A 22,522-nucleotide genomic window follows, 5' to 3' on the forward strand; every position below is an offset into this window, starting at 1 on the left:
GATAAATACAAACCTTAATTTCTGTTTTTTAGTGGTGACAACATACACATGCAATTTCCTCTGTACCTCCTACCTACCAGGCACTGGGCTCTATTTTCCACAATACCACTATGAAGAGGCACCAACCTCATTTTACTGAAAAGGAGACCAAAGTTCAGAGAGACCAAGAGACAAGCTTACAGTTCATGAGTAGCTGAGCCACAATTCAAATCCAGTCTGTCAAGCCATGAAAACCTCTTGAAACAACAATTTGCAGAGGCTCCTGATCCATAATTCAAAAGCACACTTTTCATTCTCTTAGGTGAAAAGACATTGAATTCAGATCTCTTTCCCTCTCTCTCAATCTCTCATTTCCTTTTTCCTCCCTCTTAGTATTCTTGGTTCCAAGGGAAGAATGAATAGGGAGAAATAAAGCGTCAGATGTCATTTAATGACTGTGCAGTCTCAGGCAAATTATTTAACCTGAGATCTTCAGTTTTCTTATCTATAAAACGGGAAACATAACATCATAAATTTGTGAGGAGTAAACAGTGCACTGCATACAAAGCTTCTAATATATAAATGTCCAATAAATACTTCACTCACTTTCACTTCTGTAACAAAGAAAGCATATCTGAAACTTTCATTTTTAAATACAAAAGACAAAAAAAAGGAAAACAAAACAGTGCCAGTTCTGAAATCTAGTGAAGTTACCGCCTCCTTAAGACAGAACTATAAATGTAAATCCTGAAGTTAGAAGTATCAAGAAGAAAAGCTAAGAACAGTGTACAAAGAAGCAAAAGGAAGAATATACACATTCACACATAAGCTGACTGAAAGAGAGAGGTTAATGTGAAAAAAAGAGCAGCGCCTTTTGTCACACTCCAGGCCATAAAGTGGGCTGAGGGCTAGATTAGAACCAGCTGCCCTTCCACGCTCACTCCATTTCACAGAAAAAGAAGTGAGTCCTAGGAGTTGCCTTGTCTAAGATCACCCAAGTTAGAAAGAAATCTAACTTTTGCAAGTCGTTATATAATACTCTTAGACAGGAAAAAATCTATTCGAACATCAGAACATACGAATATAAGGCCAAAAAGATTTCATTTACTCCTCTGTTTAGATTTCTTTAAACCAAGTGAGCATAATGCTTCCTTTAAAAAGAATTAAAGTCTTTCCAATTTCACTTTAATATTTTAATTATTTATAGTTAAGTAAATAATATTACTGAAACGACTTTGGACAGCTTGTTGAAGACTGTAAGGAAAAAATACTGAAAATTAAACTATTTCAGGAAAAAGACAATAAAAGTCAGTTAAAAAATCACTGTTTTCCTACTTGACTTTTATTTTTATTCTCGCTAAGCTATTCACTTTCTTCGCAGGAAAGTTCATAAATTATCATCAACTCCATAAAAATTACATAATAATGTATTAAATATATCTAGACTGAACCTACACAGATTATGGTAGGATTTATATCAGTCAACAGGATTTACATCAACAGGAATATAACTTAATTTTATTTTACTCATTTGCTACCCATAGAAGGATCATCTGCAGAATAGATATCAGTATATCAAATTATAACTTCATTAATGTACAGTTGAAATTTCACAAGATTGTAACCTATCAATAACTCAATAAAAAAAAAAATTGTGGGGCCGGCCCAGTGGCGCAGCGGTTAAGTTCGCACGTTCCGCTTCTCGGCGGCCCGGGGTTCGCTGGTTCGGATCCCGGGTGCGGACATGGCACTGCTTGGCAGCCATGCTGTGGTAGGCGTCCCACGTATAAACTAGAGGAAGATGGGCACGGATGTTAGCTCAGAGCCAGGCTTCCTCAGCAAAAAGAGGAGGACTGACAGTAGTTAGCTGTGGGCTAATTTTCCTCCAAAACAAACAAACAAACAAACAAACAAAAATTGAAAAAAAAAATTATAACTTCATATCAAGTTGTATATTCATTATGAGTCATACTCTAACAGAAAGAGCTATTTTCAACATGAGCAAAAATTATACTTAAATAAAAAATCATTCATACAGTATGGGTTCCAGTTGGAACCGTAATTCTACAACTTCCTAGCTATGTGACCTCAGGAAACATAATTCACCTCTCTAGCCCTCAGCTGCTACATGGTAAAAACAATATTACTAACAACAATTACCTTACAGGACTAGTGTGAGAAAGTATGAGGCAATATATGTAAACTACCGCTAATAGTCCCTGACACATACGAAGTGCCTAGGTGTTACCTGTTTCTATTATTCAATATAGACCTACTTAATCCGATCACAAAAAGCATGTTCCTATTTCAAGAAATATTTACCGAATGCATAAAAATCAGTATCTAGTAAAAATATATAATACATATAAAATATTTTGCATTTCAAGTGCCAATTTTCAATGAGATCTCAACAGCTCTATGGTGTTTCTGAGGGAAAATAAAGCATGGAAAGATTGGGGAAAGACCTTGGGGATATACCCTGTGATGCTGGATGGAATTGGAGGAAACAGTGTGAACTCACGATATGAGTAAAAAAATATATATATACACACACACACACACAAATACATATACACCTAAGCACACATATATAAAACAGAAAGCTATAGAAAACACACATATACATGCATACTTTTCCCTGTTAACGAAGGCCTAAAACATTGATCATTCAAAAAAAAAACTTGTTGGAAAAGGTATAGGAAAATACATTTTGCATTTTCATTTCTTAATACATTTTCCTATCTATTAATAATAATGTCCCCACTCCCCATACTGAAGACACTAGAGTAGCAATTCTTCCATCTTTAGTGGGGACTCTTTCATCTCAATTGCAGTTTTCTGTTTCCCAACTCCTACCATCATCCTGGGCATCTTCAAGAACTATTCAAGCTGCAAAGGTAACAACCACCTTATACTTTGAGGACCTACTCATCCACTGTCCAAACTCTGAATCCTATTTTATTCTATAGTCACATCTTATCTCATTTGCTCATTCTTTGCCTATCACTACATTTAATCCAGTCCTCTAGCAAACTTTTTCTGTAAAAGGCCAGAGGGTAAATATTTCAGGATTTGCGGGTCAAAGTTTCTATCACAAATACTGAACTCTGTGCTTGCAGAGCAACAGCAGCCACAAACAACATGTAAATGGAAGAGTATGGTTTGTTCAAAAATTTTTTATTTATGGACACTGAAACTTGAATTACATATAATTTTTACATCATAATATACTACTCTTCTTTTAATTTTTTTTCAACCATTTAAAAATGCAAACATCATTCTTAGTTTGTAGGCTATACAAAAACAGGCAGCATGCCAGGTTCAGCCCACTGGTCATAATTTGCTGACACCTAGCAATATCACTTTCTTCCCAAACCAAATAGGTTCCATGAACATGGCTTCACTTTAGCTTTAACTTTCCGCCTCACTCCTCTTGCAAACTCCTGATCTTGGACCAATCCAATTCTTCTCAGTGGAGTTTTTACACTGTGGAGTGTTACTAAAGAAAGAAATCCACTACTTGGATTACTACCACCAAAGATTCACATTCCTCAATCTCAACTGGATTTTCAATAGCACCCAGCAATACCTCTGTGTCTTCCTTGACCTGTGGCTCCCATTCCTCACAGCAAACTCACTACCACTGCCACTATCCCCTCAAGACGGATCTTCCTCATTCAACAAATAGTTATACTTCATCTTCCACAGAAAAATAGGTCATGGGACAAATGCCTCAACCTCCCAGACTGTCACCCTTACCCCACCTGACCTGACAACAGTATTACAAATACAGCTGCAGTTGTATATGCATCCACAGATAGAGTGTAATGAGTTCAACCTTTGTTTGGAACTCAACAACCTGATTTTGTCTATCTTATTATTAAAATTTAAGTACCTTACTAAATAACTACTACATTTATTAGATGCCTAGCACTCAACCCAATATTTCACAATTCTCTCTCAACCATTCTAGGAGAGGAATCCCACCCGCCTCCTTCTAAAAATCTTCTGTAGGTCCACCCCAGAACCCTTAGGTGCCTTTGTTAGTCAGCTCAGGCTGCCATAACAGAACACTATAGACTGGATTGGGTGGCTTAAACAACAGAAATTAATTTTCTCACAGTACAGGATGCTAGAAATCCAAGATCAAGGTGCCAGCATGGTCAGTTTCTAGTGAGGATTCACTTCCTGCTTTCTCACTGTGTCCTCACACGGCCTTTCCTTGGTGGGTGTGCGAAGAGAGAGAGAGAATGAACTCTCTGGTTTCTCTTACAAAGACACTAATCCTATAGGATCAGAGTCCCACTCTTTTGTCCTCACTTTACTTCCTTAGAGGTCCCATCTCCAAATACAGCTACATTGGGGATTAGGACTTCAACATATAAATTTTGCAGGGACACATTCAGTCAACAATGCCTTTCTCCAAAGCTTTCAGAACACCTTGACTACATCCCTGCATCACCTCTCCACAAGGGGATTATCCTGTTTCCCACCCACTTGACTGTGGCCCCTTCCAGGGAAGGCTCTACATGCTAGTCATCTGTTTATTTCTAGCACTTAGCAGAGGGCCTAATATCCAGGAAGCAATCAGTAAATGATGAAAAAGAGACTAAACAAATGAATAAAATACCTTTGCCACGACATTCACTTAATAAAAATGAAAAAGTGAGACTAATACTTGAGTTACACAGACCCCACAGTCTGATCTGCCTTTAAGATTAGTCTGCCTTATACAACAAAGAAGAGATAATTCAAGACCCCTGCTAATGAATAATTTAGTTCAATTCTCCAATTATTTAAGATATGGAAAGAACAGCAGCCATATCCTATGCACTAGACAAGTTATATACTCCAATCCATATGAATATAGCCTGCTTTGAGGTATATTTCACGGCAGAAGAGACAAAAGTGTTAAACAGCGTACAATTAGTTGGTGATACAACATCAAAAAAAAAAAAAAAAAAACGCAGGGAAAATGTTCCAGGAGTTCAAAATAAAAGCAAATCAACAAGGAATGTAATAGTGAGAGACTGGTAAACCTGTGATACCCAAAGTATTATCATAAAGTATTTAAACCTACAAGTAATTTTCAACAGTTTGAATTAATGATACTATAGGTAAGTTGGGGAGCAGAGAAGACTGCAGTAGACGTGCCAGAGTCCCCAGTAAAGGTAGAAGAGATGACACTTCAGTGTCTTCAGGATGCGAAACAGATTAATAGGAAAATATGCACACACACCCAAAGAAAGAGACACACACAAACACACGAGGAGGAAAGAAATTCAACAGATTTTCTTCTGAATTATTAATGTAATATTAAACTACAGAAGAACAAACAATTTAAACAGTTTTTCAAATACTGTAAGTATATATGGAGGTACACAAAAGCTGATAAAATGCTCAAGAGATTTAAAAAATGGGTTCAGAAAATTAACCTGAAAGCAACATAGGCATGTATACTACATTTTCTAATTCTGTATAGCTGAAGTACTATGGCAATAGCGACAAAACGAGGGCTAGTCAAAAAGAAACTATTGTTGACATCTGAAATCTCATTCTAGAACTTTAAATTTAAAAGTTCGTATCCATGACAGCAAAGGCATAATTCATATATTTTCCTGTGCCTTATAAACCCAAACAAAATACAACACTTTCATATTTGTGAGAAGCAAGAAAAATAATCAGTAAAATTGTAAAGAAGAAAACTCTAAAATTATCTAGTGCACCCTGCCATGAAAAGGGCAAAACTACTTCTTCAAAGTTATACTGACAGAATTCATGGCTCTGGCATCTTGGTTGAGTTTCTTTCCAATACAACATAAAATAAAAGCTCAAAAGGAGACACCTTTTCTAAGATAAAATGTCTTTGCTGTTTTTAAAACAACAACAAAACCCTTATATTTAAAATAAACCAGAAGTGTAGTGTAGCTCCTAAAGCTGTAGATAGAGCCACTAACCTGAGTCAGTATAGTAAAAAGAAAGGAGCAGTGCTCAAATATTTGGTCCAAGGACTATGACTCCATCTTGACATTTAAATGTGAGAGAATACAGGAAACTGGCAAGAAATAGCCAAGATCAGCTGACTGGGTAGAAAATACAAAAGTAGAAACTGGTCTCTAAGTCAAAAGGAGTCTAGCATCATTTTCACTAGAAGAAAAGTTTCTATATGGCAAAGGAAGCAAAAGCAAGGGAGATATGTTTTAAGAAAAGCAAAGAGCAACAGTACATTGCTCTGATTCCACCAGAGATTAAGTACACATCAAAAATATTCCACTTCTAGAGAGTAAAAAATGGTGGTTACCAGGGGACGGGGATGGTGGTGGGGGAAGATTAATGTTGTTAAAGGATACAAACTTCCAACAAGTAGTAAATAAGCCAGAGAGATCTAATGCACGGTACCACGAATACAGACAATAACACTGTACTGTAATTATATACTGTGATAAATATCACTACAAAGACAATATTACAATATATAAATGTATCAAAGTAACACAACGTATACCTTAAATTTATAAGGTCAAAATATTCAATTAAAAAAAAGAAAAAAAAATATTCTACTTCCTGTATCATTCTAACTGATGGGTAATGTTCCGCCAGAGCTCGTGTAGATGGCCAGAGAGAAACTGCAGGAGGAAAGGGCTTTTGCTTCCCCATCACCTGCCCTACTTGGCAGACCTCTACAGTGGCTAAGGGTTCTCCAGCATCAGCCTCCTGCAGTGGTGAATAGCCAGTCTTCCCCCAGCTCCCTCCCTTGGTCAGTGTGTAGAAGAGAGCCTCCAGTGAAACACCTCTCTGTTAACATCTTTCCCTGGTACCCTAGAGAGATTTCTTGCAAATTCCATCAAGGACGCACCACAGCAACTTCCCTGGCATCCCATGAATCACACACCCTCTCAACCAGGTCCGGATCTCAGCCCTAGGTGGGCCTCTTCCTTGGGTGATCAACATAGCCCGAGGGTTAGTGGCTGCTCCTTTTATCTACTCCTACACTCTAGAGCTCTCTTTACTTACTAGCCAACCCCATTATATTTAATAATTCTTTACATTAAACTTTCCCTGTTCAAATTACTGTGTGGTTTCTCTTTCCTGCTTCGGCTAGACTGATGTAATCCCAAAACCCAGAGACTACACTCAGGTCAATCTGAAAATGAAGGACAAGCAATTACGCAATCATATGAACTGAGAATACAATAGATCCTGATACTTTGCCAGCCTCAACATCCACAATCCCTTGGATTTGACTTAAATTGCTATATCCTGCAAACATTAACCCTTTCCTTTTTCCTCCTCTCCAAAGCCCCAGTACCTAGCTGTATATTCTAGAGCTAAGTCCTTCTAGTTCTTCTATGTGAGCCACCACCACAGCAATGGCTACTGACAGACAAGTGGTGTGGTTCTGCGCCTGGAACCAAACCTGGGCCACCAAGGGAGAGTGTTCCAAACTTTAAGTACTAGGCCATCAGGGCCAGGTCAACATTCCCCTTCTTTTCTAACTTGTAAGTATTTGGGTGTGTTTTATCTTATTTTCTTGGCAAATTGTTAAACACTTGTCGCCAGCTTTTCTGTGCTATGAGAAGTGTCCATCCTGACCACAGCAGAAAGTTAGACAGCCAACAGTGACTAAGAGTACTGAGGACAGTAGCTGTCAACTCTGCCATCTTAAGTTCCTGCTCAAGAAATCCACCAGAGTCTAACTTTCAGACAGGAGGATGTCTTAGCGGCCTCATCTACTAGCAGTCTAGAAGTCAGCTTAAGCATGAGCTTGTTAACTGAAGTACATGATCTTTCTGATGCCCTTCTTTCCCCTCTACAGACTTCAATGATTATTAGCACACCTGGAAAAGGACAAAATAAAACCACTGAAAAACTCATTAAATTTCATGTAGGCATGGTAAGCAGGCTAAAAATAGAAATCCACAAAGGAATAAAGGAACAGAGAAATAGCAAAGACAAATTCTTTAAACAAATGCCAAAGATAATATAGTAAAAGGTTACTTCTTCTTGTTAGTGACATTTCAAATTGAAAGAAGCAAAGACCACCAAAAATATTTATTGGAAAAAACAGTCCCAGAGTTGTAGGAACACAGAGGGAAAACTAAATATATAAACAGGCACTAAATGTGTTATATCACACATTTAGCAGAAAATGATTTTGGAAGAAAGTGACAGTAAATGACACTAAATAAGCCACACATTCTTTGCTACTGTACTAAAAATGCAATGCACAGAACAGCAAAGAGTGGTAAATGCGAGAAAGACAGCCTTATGTCTCTATAAACATTTGTTTTATTTTTATGCATGTTGGTTGGGAAAGTATGTGTTTTAGAGGAACAAAAATACTCCCAAAGATAGTAATTTTTAGTAATTTGTTTTATCCAACTACCTTACTGTAATTTCCCCAAACATTTTTTTACAGCTGGTGAGCCTAGTGTGGAAATTCATTTTTGTGTATTTACAGTGAATGCACAGGGATAATCTTTCTTTCCTTCTGAGAACAAAGGGTAGGTAGAACTTCTTCAAGTACAAGACTCTTTGCCCAAACTGGAAAGACTCCACGTAGCAAATTCACAAGGACTCCCAGCTTCTGTCTGTCAGAAAAGCAATTTAAATAGCTGTTAATTTTGTCCCCGCCTTCCTCTAACATACTGCCTCAGAGATTTAAGGGCAGGGATGTATCTCCTCCTTCTCCTGCTCTGCTGATTCAAAATTATCCTCGTCTTCAGCACAAATTTTCCAGTGCAGTTAATAAGTTTCCAGATTAATTTCACAGGGGAGGGAGTTCCCACCATCACTTCAAATTTACTATGTCTGAAACCAAAACCTTCTACATGGCCCTTCACCTTTCCAACTAGCTACTCTCTTCAATTATTCCCATTCCTCTTAGTGAAAATCCCGTTCTGTCACTATCCTTATCAATTTTAGCAGGATTACTGTAACTAACTTTAAATCCATGGTTCTCCCAACTTGAATAGCATCTTATATATCATTTTAATTCACCTGCCCAATATACGACTTTTATCATTAAAGAAAAGAAGAAGCTCCAGAAATGCAGAAGTGCCTGCAGGATGCTGCAAAAATTAAAGGAAATCCCACCTGGCAGGATTCAAGGCTACCTCCATTTAAACCAGTAGCACTAGTTTTATCAGTTTTGTAAATATCATCTTAATGTTTTGTTGGGGGAAAGGGTTGCTCAGCAGTCACTTACCTAAGGAATCAAATGGTCACAATATACTTACCTGTATTAGTTTTCTATCATTGACGTAACAAATTATCAGAATCATAATGGCTTAAAACCACGCAAGTTCACTGTATTACAGTTCTGAAGGTCAAAAGTCTGACACAGGTCTCACTGGGCTAAGATCAAGACGTAAGCAAAGTTTCTTTCTAGCTCTACGGAGGTTTGTTCTCTTGCATTTTCGAGCATCTAGTGTCCGTCTGCTTTCCTTGGCTCATGACCCTTTCCGCCATCTTCAAAGCTAGCAATGGCTGGCTGAGTCCTTCTCACTCTGCCTCCTTCTTCTGCACTTAAGGATCCTGTGTTTACACTGGGATCATTGGGTAATCCAAGATAGTCCTCCCAACTTAAAGTCAGCTGATCAGCAACCTTAATTCCCCTCTGTCATATAAGGTAACATATTCACAGGTTCTGGAGGTTAAAACATGAACATCTTTTTGGGGGTGGTGCAGGTCATTATTTGCCTATTACACTACCCAAACTTTACTTGCCCTCTACTCTCCAGCAGAACATTACTCCATAGGGAATCAAACAAATCCAACTTAAATGTGCACATCTGCAGCCCAAATCCATCCCCGTCTCTCTCAGTTCTCAGCCAAAATACAGGAAAGGAAATAAGAGATCACAAGGATAATCAGTGGCAAGAGATATGTTCTTATTCTTTGAAAGACCGTGAAATTAATTTTCTCTTATATATAATGTATAGTCACATTCTTAAGACAGCCCAAAGCCCTCCTATTGAAACAACACTAACTATACCATAGACTAGCTATACAATAACTTTATGAAGACCCTGCAACTCAATTTGAAGTATCAACTGGAAACACTGCAACAAATAACCCTTTTTTGGTTTAGTTACTATTAAACCATGTAATCATTTTTTCTTACAAAAGAAAACATATGCCCAGTCCTAACCCTTGAACACAGTATCACAAAAGTTTCCAGCATTTTTAATATCTTACACCATTGAGAAAAACTGTGCCTACAGAAATTTTAAGCTTAAGCCCTTGCTTAGGGCTCAGTTTTGCTTAATTCCTGACCTTACTCTCAGGATAGTGGAAAGCTACTATACAGATTCATCCTGAGTGCTCACAAAAACTCAGTTCAGCATGAGTAAGACCCTGTAGAAGATGGTCCACACCTTTTCTTAGCTGTTGATACACACCATGGTACTTGCAGCAGATTCAAAACTGTCCAAACTTTAATGTAGTATGATTCTAAGTTGGCTTCAAGAGGGAACACCCTTTTAAAAATAGACTACCCTGCAGGTAAATGCTTTTTGTGTATCACTAAAAATGAATGGGAAGATACACCAGCCAAAAGAATATGAACACATTTAGGAGGACTTGATTTTAATAACACAACAGAAAGCACTAAAGGATATAAGAGGAAGGAAGCTGACATTGAACTATATGAATAAGCAAACATATTTTTGAAGGTCTGAACTCCTGGCCTTTACCTTAAAACACCATTAACCTTACCACTAGCCATTAACCTTACTATAAACTATACTTCAGTTTTAAGAATTAAATGAAATAATGTACATATTTAAATTTAGCAAAATGTTTACCTAGCACTATTGAGGTTAAAAAGAATTAACACTACAGATAACTGAAAGAAATCTCTTCAAGTTTCAAAGATTGAAAACAAATTAACAAAAGTCTTTCTATGGTGTATCAGTTCTACAATCTCAGAGAATACCTAGCATAATTTGACCATTTCTTGGTGGCTCCAAATCATTATGAGGAACATTAGTGATAATGGTAAGTCAGGAATACCTCTGGGGCTAAAGGTGCAGTACTTCACAATTTAGAACTCTTGTCTTCCTCTTTCACTGCAGTAATTTCTCATTCCTTATTGTGTGACCAGAAGATTGAAATCTGCTTCATTTTACACACAACTATGTTGGGCTTCATGTAGCTCCACAGCCTGTCCTTGACTGCACAGCAATCACCGTCCTTGTTATTCCTAGGCTTTGTTTTTTGTTTGTTTTTTATTCCTGGCTCCATGCCTACAATATCGATGGTGAGCTTGCTCCCAAGTTTGGCCTCTAGTTAAACAGATACTACTGCTGGGTTAGATCCCTCACTCTCTGCCAAGTGTTGGCTGATCTCATATCTTTGAAAAGCAGTATGACTCATAAAATATTATTATCTGTATCACTAGTGCAACTATCATTAGTCGAGCACTTACTGCACATAAAGCTTTGTCCTGTTTTAAGAACATCAACTCATTTAATCTTAACAAAGCTCTGTGTAATGGTATAATTTTCAAGGGAGGGAAAGCAAGGAACGGGATTAAGTAAACTGCTTTAGAGGCAGAACTGGGGTTAAGTTCTAGGTCTTACGTGGTTAAGGACCAAATCCTATGTCCTTAAACACTATAGATCATCATTTTACAAAAAACAAAGCAAATTCAGGAAAAGACAGTAATTAAAATTAGTTCATGCATCTATAAAAGGAGAATAATGATACCCACCTGCCTCTGACAAAACTGCTGAGAAGAGTAAATAAATGTAAAGATAATGTGAAAATGTCAAAGCACCAAAGAGATTAGTGTCTTGTATTACACAATTTCCAGGAAGCACCATTCTCACAATAACAGTGTGATTTTTCCTGAAGCAGTACAGGGAATGTCAATAATATTACATTCTACATGAAGAGTGCTTCCTGGAGCTGTGCACTGCAGATGTCCATATGTATATGTGTGTATACGTATGTATGTGGATACGTATATCCACATATATATAAACTTTATTAATTAGTGTGAACTGCATTTTATTGTTACCTGGGTGCAATAAACCAGTGATTGCAAAAATTGACAGTGATAGCTGAACAAGTCCTTAACAAGAAAAAGAAAGCTTATATAAAGCTTTTTTAACATGAACAATGACATAGCTCAATTACTTTAAGTCCATGGTTATCTCCCTCCCTTTCCTTTAGAACCGAATCAATTTCATGAATGGTTACAGTACACAGATAGTTACATAAATCACTGTAGAAAAACCTCAATTTTTCTTTTTCCATTTCTAATTTCTCTGGTTCATTAAAGAATAAAGGTTCAACCACTCTATTTGCAGGAGAAAAAGTCAAGTCCATTAAAACAGTTTAGAAGAATTTGAAGTAATTCTTTTAGGATGAGATTTATAATATATGTTAAGTCACTATAGGCCACTGCCAGGCTCTCCCTTGAAACTAAAATTATAGTGACTATCTTCATGTGTTCCAAAATTTGCTCTTATACTTGAGTATCAAGGTGACCAAGAATTTAAAACTCTACTCTAGGCATTAAGAGACTACAATGAAAACATGATTACTGAGAGCATCAGGACTTATAGGAGTCACAGGGATAAAATAGACCATCCTTCTAAATACGGTAAAACAAAGATAGTTTTCTGTTTATTTTTTGAGCTATGGCATTTCTAAATATTTCTTTCTAATAAACTTAAGGTCCAGTATTTTAAAGATGGAGTACAAAAATAAGACACAAAGTCAGAATAAAAGCTCTGAACTATTAATCTAGGAGCAGTCATAGAGGTGCACTCACTGATCCATCCACCCACACACTTGTGGCTTCCATCACCAACAGCTAAACCACCAAGTGCTCGGTACATGAGCACAAATCACCTGACATGCTAAGTCAGGCCCTAACACAGACTTGGTCACCTAACAAGGTATCCAGGTCAAAGAAAACTCAAGCACTCACATTTTCCATGACTGCATTACCAAATCTATTTGCCTTATACGGCAGCAGGATTTATAAAGGTAGGCTTTTCTTAATGAGTTGGTGTTCTCATTAACACAGAAGTCTCTCACAATCAACTAGAGGATACACCACCCCTGGGTGATAACATTCTTCATGATGTTTCCTCTTTATCCATATTTTCTAGTCTTTCTACGATGAATTCTTACTACTATTACACAAGGGAAAAGAGCAAAAACAAATGACATTTTATGTATTATTTCTACAATGACTAGTAGGGTGTAAGTGACCAAAAAAGAATTACAGGTGTTGAGAAACGACTCCATGCAAATGAATCACTGTTAAAAAAAGTCTAACCCATATGGACTTAGGGAGCATATAGAGTACCATCATAAAAAGAAATGACATATCTATCAAACATCTAAAAACTAATTTTTTGATGCCTATCAGGAAAACCCCCAAATCCTGTATTTAGGACAGAATGACTGGAAAATGACAAAGAAAAGATAATACATTAAAATTCAGTAAGCCAATATTACTACTTAAAAAAAAAAAGCACAGCTTGGGAAACCTCAAATGACTTGTTAGGAGTAACCTGATAGACCAGTTACAGAACCTAAGTAGCTATTACACTTTGCACAATAATACTCTGTATTTATAGTACTCTAGGTCTGAAGAAATCAAAGAGCACTCACTATTTATCTTGTATTATCCCACCATCACCTTATTCACCTATTATTCCATATGACTTTGACTTTTATCATTCTTACCATTTAGTTGTTATTCAATAGGATTCTGATATTCTTATGATACATAAATATGCTATTTTTGTTTATACATAAAAGTCTGAAGGGATTCACAACACACTATTAAAAAACTATTACCAAGCAACCAATGAGGAACAGATGTGGGTGAGAGAGGTTTGCTGAAGGAGAAATTTATTTAACTTCATTTATTTCAGTAGTCTAAATCTTATCTTCAATCACACAATAATAAAAAAAAATTAGTAACACCTAAGATATATTACATTGCAGGTCATGACATTTGCTTCGAGATGATACACAGGGATTAGTTCATCCCCTCAACACATTTCCTATGCTAAATATACTATTAAAGACCAAAGTTCCAGAGTTTCCACATATCAAGTATCATTTCTACACAGCGAACTTCCAAACACACTCAGTGCTAACCCCTACCCAGAGCAGACAACTGGTCATAGACGCTGCTACCAATCACCACTACCAACCCTACGCTTCCAATTCAGTTGTCAACTATGGATTCTAAGTAAGCATCTTCGCATGATTTCCATCCTTCTCTCTGTTTACTTACCCATTAATCATCAGGCCAGAAAAGGAAGCCATTTCATTCCCCACCAAGAAACATCCATTTCAGTTTTCAAATTTTATTTTCCCTTACAGGGAAAGATCTACTTTTTATTTCTCTTCCCTCAAAGTGTAGCCTCAATGGATAAAATAGTAAAAAATGGAAACAATCTAAACGCCCATCAGTCAGGAACATGGTTAAATAAACTATATACAATCTATGTCTGTAGCTATATGTAGCAGACACTTTGAGGCTGCAAAAAAGTTTTTCAAAAGAACAAAGTTCTTTATCTACTGATATGGAACATTAGAGATATACTAAGTGAAAAATTGTTCACAGTGCACCTCATCTTTATATAAGTGGAAAGAGTACTGTATCTATTCATATTTACTTGTATCCAAATAAACTGCTTCTTTTATATCATTCCATGAATGAGTGGCTACCTCCAGCTGGGGAAAGTGGAAGGCTGAGGAGGAGACATTTTCAGTTTATAAAACTTTTTGTACCACTTAAAATTTGAACCAAGTGACTGACTATATTACCTATTTTTAAAATCAGTAAATTATTTTAAACTTGCTTAAAACTTCTGTCTTCAGAGTACTTGTGATTACTTTAATACTTTATAAAGTTGAGAGCAGGCAGACTGACAAACTGATTAGTTTGAAAATTAATCTCACTCCTCTATAATCACGCATTTAGCACTCCAGAAAGAAATCTCAAATGTTTCACCCTATCACCATCACCAAGATATCTTACATTCCCAATTCCTAACAGCAAAGATTATACTTTTCCTTAATAAAGCAAGAATTAATTTTTAAGTGGCTAAACTTTTATACAATATAGGATGCAAAGGCAGATATAAGACAAATATAAAATTGTAATCTCTGCATGGTAACCATTAACCTTGATAAATTCAAATACGTCTGAAATTTTCATAAATTTTTAAGGAAGCAAAGAGTTATATATAATCTGTGTGAGCGCGTTTCAGCTGGTCATACAGCTGGAGCTTCCTGATATCACCAAGAGGAATAAAACGACCCTGAACTATAGGCACAGTTTTATTCTCTCTTTCATATCCATATAAGCAGAGAAGAAACTGTGAGGCCACGGAGTGTATGACAATACTATAGTTGATTTGAAAATGTGTTTAATTCAACAGCATGAAAAAGAATTCAAATGTCAAACCACAAATTTTAGGAATTTTTATATATAATAACTCAGACATGTGCATACAGAAAAAGACGAGTGAACTTTTTAAAATAAACAATTTATAATTACATAGTAATCGATCCAAAAATAAAGAACTCATTTGATAGCCTACAACAAGAAAATCTGGTTTTCTTACATACACAGAATTTAAAACTCCAATAAACTATTTTGTGTATCATTCAGCAACTAAAATCAAGTATTATTTAATACCATTAAAGGTGCAGGTGACAAGTGATCATTTTCGTATTTGTTCACACATATTTCCTGAGCATCCATTGAGAGATAAAAGGAACAGCAAGACATGGTTTCTGCATTAAAGGATTTTATAATCCAATTACAACCATTAAGAGTACTCAAAAACAAATTCAGAGTAGAAAGTTATCAAGAGGTTAAACAACCAAACGAATGAGAGGAGACCTCACTACCATACAGACAGGGAAGGGGCTTTAGGGAAATAAGGTGTATGAGCTAGCCTTTTCCTTAGAGGATTTCAAAAGGCAGGGATGGGAAAGGGAGAAAATTCCAAGAGGAAATGCATGAGAAACCAAAAAGTTCGTTTCTTTTTGGAAGAGAAAAAATGTAAACTTAAGTTGGAATAAAACAAGAAATAAATTTGAAAAGGAACACTGGAGCCAAATAACGCAGCTTTGAAAGGCAACACTGAGGAATAAGGACTTTATTCCAGAGTTGATCAGGAGCCACTCAGTGGAGGCACAGTGGTCAAGAACACAGTTGTGGAAGAAAGACAGGCTTAGGATTCAAATTCCAGTTCCTCTACTTAGTAGCAACTCCTTCACGCCCAGGAAGTCTCAATTTCTTCACCTATAAAGTGAGATATTAGTATCTACAACATAAAACTATTATGAAGACCAAATGACAACAAAGGATCCAGCACAGTGGCTGACATAAGTAACAAGAAGTGTTTTGGGTTTTTTTGTTTGTTTCTGACAGGCAGGGAAAATGACGTGATCAGGGCTGCACTTGGGACAATTAATTTGATAGCAGCATGCATGATGAATGGCAAAACCTAGAGATTAGGTATGTCTCCTGTTAATGGCAGTTGAGGCAAAGGGATTAAAAGTACTTCATTGCTGGGAAAATGGAAAAGAGGCAGGAGAATCAGGCACCACAATGCAATAAAACGGCAAAGAAATTCTTTCTGAGAGAAAAGGGGAGAGTGAAGAATCAAAGGTGACCTTTGATTCTGAGCCTAGATGACAAAGACAACATTAAGATCATTAATGTAAACAAGGAAATGAGAGAAGAAAACTACATTTGCAAAGGAAACAGTTTAATTCTGATTCAAGATAAAATGACAGCCGCTTCAAGAGTTTTATCAAAGAGAACAACAAGAAAAGGGAAGTCTGAAACTTAGGAAAGAAAATGAGGCTGGAATTGGGGCCTCAGCAATAAGGAAGGAATAAACAGTGGAAAGCATGGGTTTGTGCGAGATTAGAAAGGAGAAAATACAGGTTTAAAAGCGAAGATCACAACTCAATCGAAGAGAACACCTGTATTTAAGAAGTGAGATGAGAAAATAAACAAAGGGCACAAGAAGGACAAGTGTGAGGTACCGGCTTGTAGAAGTAAGAGAGAAGACAGGACTTCACAGCACTTCATATTCCACAGCTCTTCAGATGCTCACTGCAACTTTAGATTATAAGCGGAGCTGATTTATGATATTATGATTATAGGTACTTAAGAGCCTGCAAGTTACTGAAAAGTGTTAATTATTGCAACTCAACCCCCAGCAGGACACAGCTAATACAAGATAATTATTATAATTAGATATTTTTTCAGTATCTCAAAGCTCAAAGAACTATAACTTTTAAGTTCTCATACTCCTTGACACTCATCCACACAATTGACTCTACTGATTACCCACTCTTTGAGGAAACCCCTTTTCCCTTTGTCTACTTCAACTGCCAATTCTCATGATTTCTCCCTCTATTTTGGCTTCTCTTTCAACTTAACAAGTTTCTCCCTAGAAATCGAATTATCAGGGAATAGGTCCTTTAATGCAATTCCACAATAGCTGTTTTATACTGTTAGTTTTTAAACCCCAACTAGATTTTAAACTCTAGATCATACATGATGCTTCTTTTGTTATCATTCACAGAACTTAAATAGTTTATTGATTTCTGACTACTCATGAATATATGTCCCCTAAAGGATCTTCAGGCTAAACTGGAAAATGAATTTTCTATTTCTTCCTATCAGCCATAAAATCTCTCTTATTAATTTTTGAAAATATACACACAGCATTGGATTCCTCGCCCTCCGACAGTTGAAAGTCAATAGATCTCAACATATTCTAAACACATCTATCTGATACTGAACATTTTTGTGTCCCACAACTATAAAACTCACTCAGATCCAGTGTTAGTTGTCCAAGAGATAATCGATGGCCAATATGCCATTTAGATGTGAATCCAATTACCATCCTTAATAACTGCCAAAAATAAAAGCTCAAATATTCGCCTATATGTGAGTTTCTTCTCAAATACATAGTACAATTGATCATACTTTACTAACTTCAGTATTTGCCACATTTCTTTAAACTACATAACTGTCACATCTGCTGGAAAACTGAAACAGGTTAATATACCATAATATTATGCCACATACTCTATTGTCTGTCATGATGCATGTTTTTTTTTTGAGGAAGATTAGCCCTGAGCTAACATCTGCTGCCAATTCTCCTCTGTTTTGAGGAGGAAGACTGGCCCTACGCTAATATCCGTGCCCATTTCCTCTATTTTACACGTGTAAAGTCTACCACAGCATAGCTTGATAAGCAGCATGTAGGTCCGCACCCAGGATCTGAACTGGCAGACCCCAGGCTGCTGAAGCAGAATGTGCGAACTTAACCGCTGTGCCACCAGGCCGGCCTCTATGCATTTTTAAGAGTCTAAAAAATACCAAAAATGAAATAGGCAAATTACAATCTTTTTAAAGCCCTCTCTGTACTCTTTTCATCTAATTAGTTTACAAAGAGCGCAATTAGGTTCATAAAAATAATGTTAAATGAAATGAGATTATCCATCCAAGTTTACAAGGAATAAAAGCACCTGTAACAGCTACAATTTACCAAGATATCCAAATTTGCCATGACATCAAGTAGAGTGACTAAATCAACACAATCCCCCATCTTCTTGGTTAATGGCATCAGTTTAAGGAATTTAATATTTTGATAATACATCACCAGAAACCTCATCTAAAAAGACACCATTACAGGGGGCCGGCCCAGTGGTTAAGTTTGTGTGCTGCTTCGGCAGCCAGGGGTTCTCTGGACTGGATCCTGGCCGTGGACCTACACACTACTCATCAAGCCATGCTGTGGCAGCATCCCACACAGACGAACTACAATGACTTACAACAAGGATATACAATTATGTACTGGGGCTTTGGGGAGGGGTGAAAAAAAAAATAAAGAGGAATATGGGCAACAGTTGTTAGCCCCGGGCCAATCTTCAAAAACAAAAAAAAAGCAGGTCACCAAACATCAAAAACAAAAGATACCATTACAATTTCACACTATTTATGCTTTAGATTATTTTTCAGTGCATATGATATATCCACGTCTCTATTTTGTAAGGAACATTTCCAAGCTAAAAAAGAGAAGGAAACTCTAAGATCAACAGTTTTGTAAGGCAATTTTCATTAATGGGAGGCAGCATGGCAGAGCAAAAAGCAGGTTCTTGAATTAACTATGCCTGAATCTAAGGTAGTCACCACCACTAAAAACGCAATGTGATCTTGAGCAGTTTAGTTAATCTCTCAGAGCCTCTGTTTATTAATCTAGAGAATGGGGAAAACGCCACCTAAGCTGTTGTGAGAAATACATAACAAATGGCATGTAATTATCAGCAACGATAAATAAAATGCCATGGATGTTTTTGATTCCTTTTAAACACAGTTCCCCAAATAGGAAATGCTACACAATTGAGCCTAAGATTTCAGGCCATACATGTTTAGAACTAGACTGCTCTTTGTGATGATCTTACTCAGTTATATGTTTTCCCCGGAGGCTAGCACAAAGATGAACACACAGTACATTTTTAATAAATACAAGTCAGTGATTAAGTCAACAAAGCCTCCAGCTCTTCTGCACACAGAAATACACAACCTGAGAGAGATTTCCTAGCTTTCTATCTTGTTTAATAGTAAGCAATGTAGTATCATCCTTCCACTTATGGTTTACTTCCTACGGTTCACTACCAAAATATTTAATCCCTGGCTGTTTTTTGGGTTGTGGGGTTTTTTTTCCACCTGTCTAAAATACAAACTTCTGAGCCACTAGCTCTTCTTCACACACAGTTCATGTTTAAGGAACTGAATTTGTTTTCAATCAACCGTTTAGAATTTAAATTTACTTTGAAAAATGCACTTAAAAAAACAGAAAGTAAACTATTTTCGTAACCTGCTTTATGAAGTCATCCAAGCCTTCGTGTAAGCTACGATTAAGCACTGTGTAAACATATTACTCAACTCGCCTAATATGTAAGTATCCCCAACGAGCCTTAGACATTCTGAAAGCTTTATCACACTGTATTTCAAAATAGTGGTTTGCAATCCTTTTTAAAAGCTATTTAAAAGCTAAGAGAGTAGGGAAAAAAATGGAGACAATGTTCAGCAATAAAAAAGTACACGGCCATGTAGCTTTTAAAAAGAATGAGGCATGTAATAAAACGGAGCGATTTCCGTGAGTATTGTTGGCTAAGAAAACTATACACTTATAGATGACCCCAACTTTTTTTAAAACATACTTATATGCAGAAAAAAGTCCTGAGGCCAAACACCGCATCTGAAGACTGGTTACCCTGGGTAGTAAGACAGGGAAAAGAGGGGGGTGGGAGGAGCAGGAAGGACGACGACAGAGGTCTTCATTGTTTGGCTGATTAATTTTTTTCTTAAAGAGCACGTAATACTATTGTAACTTAAAAAAATAACGGGAGAAAATAACTATTGGTAAAACCATACCCTCTCCTCCGTACCCAAATTCTTCCAACTTGTAATTTTAAAAACATAGTATGAGTTCTCAATTTTAAAAACAGGACATACAAAAACACAGAATTATAAGTTAAAAGAAAAATATCTTAGATTTGCAAAATTACTCCCTCCGGTTCTACTCCTGGGTCCTCTTTTCGCCGGTGTGAAATACCCTGAGGACTGGCAGCGCACTTAAACAGTAGTAACCGCTCAAACAAAAAACAGAAAGTAAGAAAATGTTTAGCGCCTACTGTAGCCTCTTAAGTCCCTTCCCAGCCCCCAAGGCTTCTCTGAGCCTACGTAGGCTGGACTCCCTTCCTTCACAATCAAAACAACAACAGAAAGTCAGCGGGAGGATCTGAAAGGCCCGAAGGGGCCGCGGGGGGCCGCGGACGGCCGCATCGGGCAGGCAGTGGCTCAGAACCACAGGAAGGTCTGCGCCCGGCCCCTTTCGGCGCCTGGACCCCGGCCTCCGGCCCCTTCGAACCCCCTATTCGCCCTCGACCTCCCAGCCCTTCGGCCTTTCCCGGCCCTTGAACCCCGACCTCCGACCTCCTAGACCCCCTCGAGAACCCCAGCCTCCTTCGACCCCCCCTCAACTCCCCGGTCCCCGACCTGCGGGCCCCTTCAGCCTTTCCGGCCCCTTGAACCCCAACCTCCAACCTCCCAGCCAGCTCGAGCCCCCCCCCCCGCCCCCGCAACTCCCGGGTCCCCGACCTCCAGGCCCTTTGGACTCTTCCGGCTCCCTGGATCCCAACCCCTGGCCCCCTGCCTCCAACCTCCCAGCCCCCTTCGACGCCCCCTCGACTCGCCAGCCCTCGACCTCCCGTCCTCCTTTGACCCCCCCCCACGCCCGACCCCACACGCGGGACACGCCGACCCGCACGACCCCGAGCCCAGAGGCGGCGGCGTTACCTGCGGCGAGGCGGTGGGTCAGGCCCTCTGCAGCAGCGCGCAGACTCAGCAGCTAGGACTCGGAGAGCTCCGCGGCGGCCGGCCGCCGCCACCGCCACAACAACACGGCCGCACCGCCGCCGCCGCCGCCGCCGCCGCCGGGGGGAGGGGCGGAACCCGGACCTGCGGCTGGGGTAGCCGGACCGTCGCGGCCTTCGGAGTCGTCCGGGATCTAGGCATGCGCAGAGAGCCGCGGGCGCGAGAGCCTCTTGGCCAGGACCCCGAAGTCAACAAGGCCTGGGTACGCCCCCCATCCGGCTCCGCCCACTATGGGATCGCTCCGCCCCCAGGCCTTAACAACGCGAGGCCTTCACAAGGCCTGGACACGGCCGCGGTTGGGAGAGATCCTGCGAGAGCGGAGGCTCGAAATGCGACCTCGTTTTGCGTGTTTGGACTCTCCTTGGAGTGAGTGGACAGGAGACGGTCAGCGGTGGCGTAGGGGCAGCTGAGGGTAGAAGCCCCGCCTTGGGAGTGCTGTTGAGCTCCGCTGCGCCCCGGCACAGGGCCTCTCGGTGTCGAAGTATCTTTGAGGGTGCTTCCCCGCGGGGTAACTCGACTGAGGCTGTTGTGGAGAGTGCTCACCGCTTTATCTGAGGAGCCAGGGATTTTTCTCCAGAATGTGCCACTTTAAAGTGTTCACTTAGCGTTGGAAGTTCCCCCAACCCCCTTTGCTAGGGCCTTCGCCGCCAGGCCCGCGTGTTTCCCGTGTGGCGTCGGTCCTCGCCGCCTTTCTGAGTGTCCCCTCTCCCGGCCCGGCCCGGGACGTGGGCTGTCAGTGCTAGGCTAACGTGTGCTCTGCGTTCAACACATTGTGTGCTTCCGGCCGCCGCGGATGGCATGCCCAGAAGTTCCTGTCGGCTTGCTTAAATATCCCATAGCCCATAACCAGAAGGGAAAGTTTTTGAGGAAGAGGGATAGAAAGTTGTGAAGAGGAAAGAAGACGTTGGGTCAAGAGAGCCGCTCCAGTGAACCTAGTCAGTAAACAAGTTATTCATACTTTTGTGAGTTTTAGTGTGCATAAAAGGCAGTGTCCTCTTCTAAGTACTGTAAATTTTGTGCCAGTGTTCTGCTTTCCTGTTAATTAATCGTGTGTGCCTCTCCAGCCCACTGGTAGACTTGCATTGC

The 22,522-nt window shown here is 39.0% G+C and overlaps 1 protein-coding gene across 1 annotated transcript in view; it reads right to left on the reverse strand.

The window, feature by feature from the left end:
* PCMTD1 (protein-L-isoaspartate (D-aspartate) O-methyltransferase domain containing 1) overlaps positions 1 to 21,487 on the reverse strand; it is a 67,473-nt gene extending 45,986 nt beyond the window's left edge. Inside the window, exon 1 of the mRNA XM_046641580.1 lies at positions 21,359 to 21,487. The gene's annotated coding sequence lies outside the window, so the exon portion shown is untranslated. The remainder of the gene's footprint in view (positions 1 to 21,358) is intronic.
* Between the last annotated feature and the right edge of the window lie 1,035 nt (positions 21,488 to 22,522).

The sequence above is a fragment of the Equus quagga genome, chromosome 16, assembly GCF_021613505.1.
Source record: "Equus quagga isolate Etosha38 chromosome 16, UCLA_HA_Equagga_1.0, whole genome shotgun sequence".
In the NCBI taxonomy this organism is placed as follows: domain Eukaryota; kingdom Metazoa; phylum Chordata; class Mammalia; order Perissodactyla; family Equidae; genus Equus; species Equus quagga.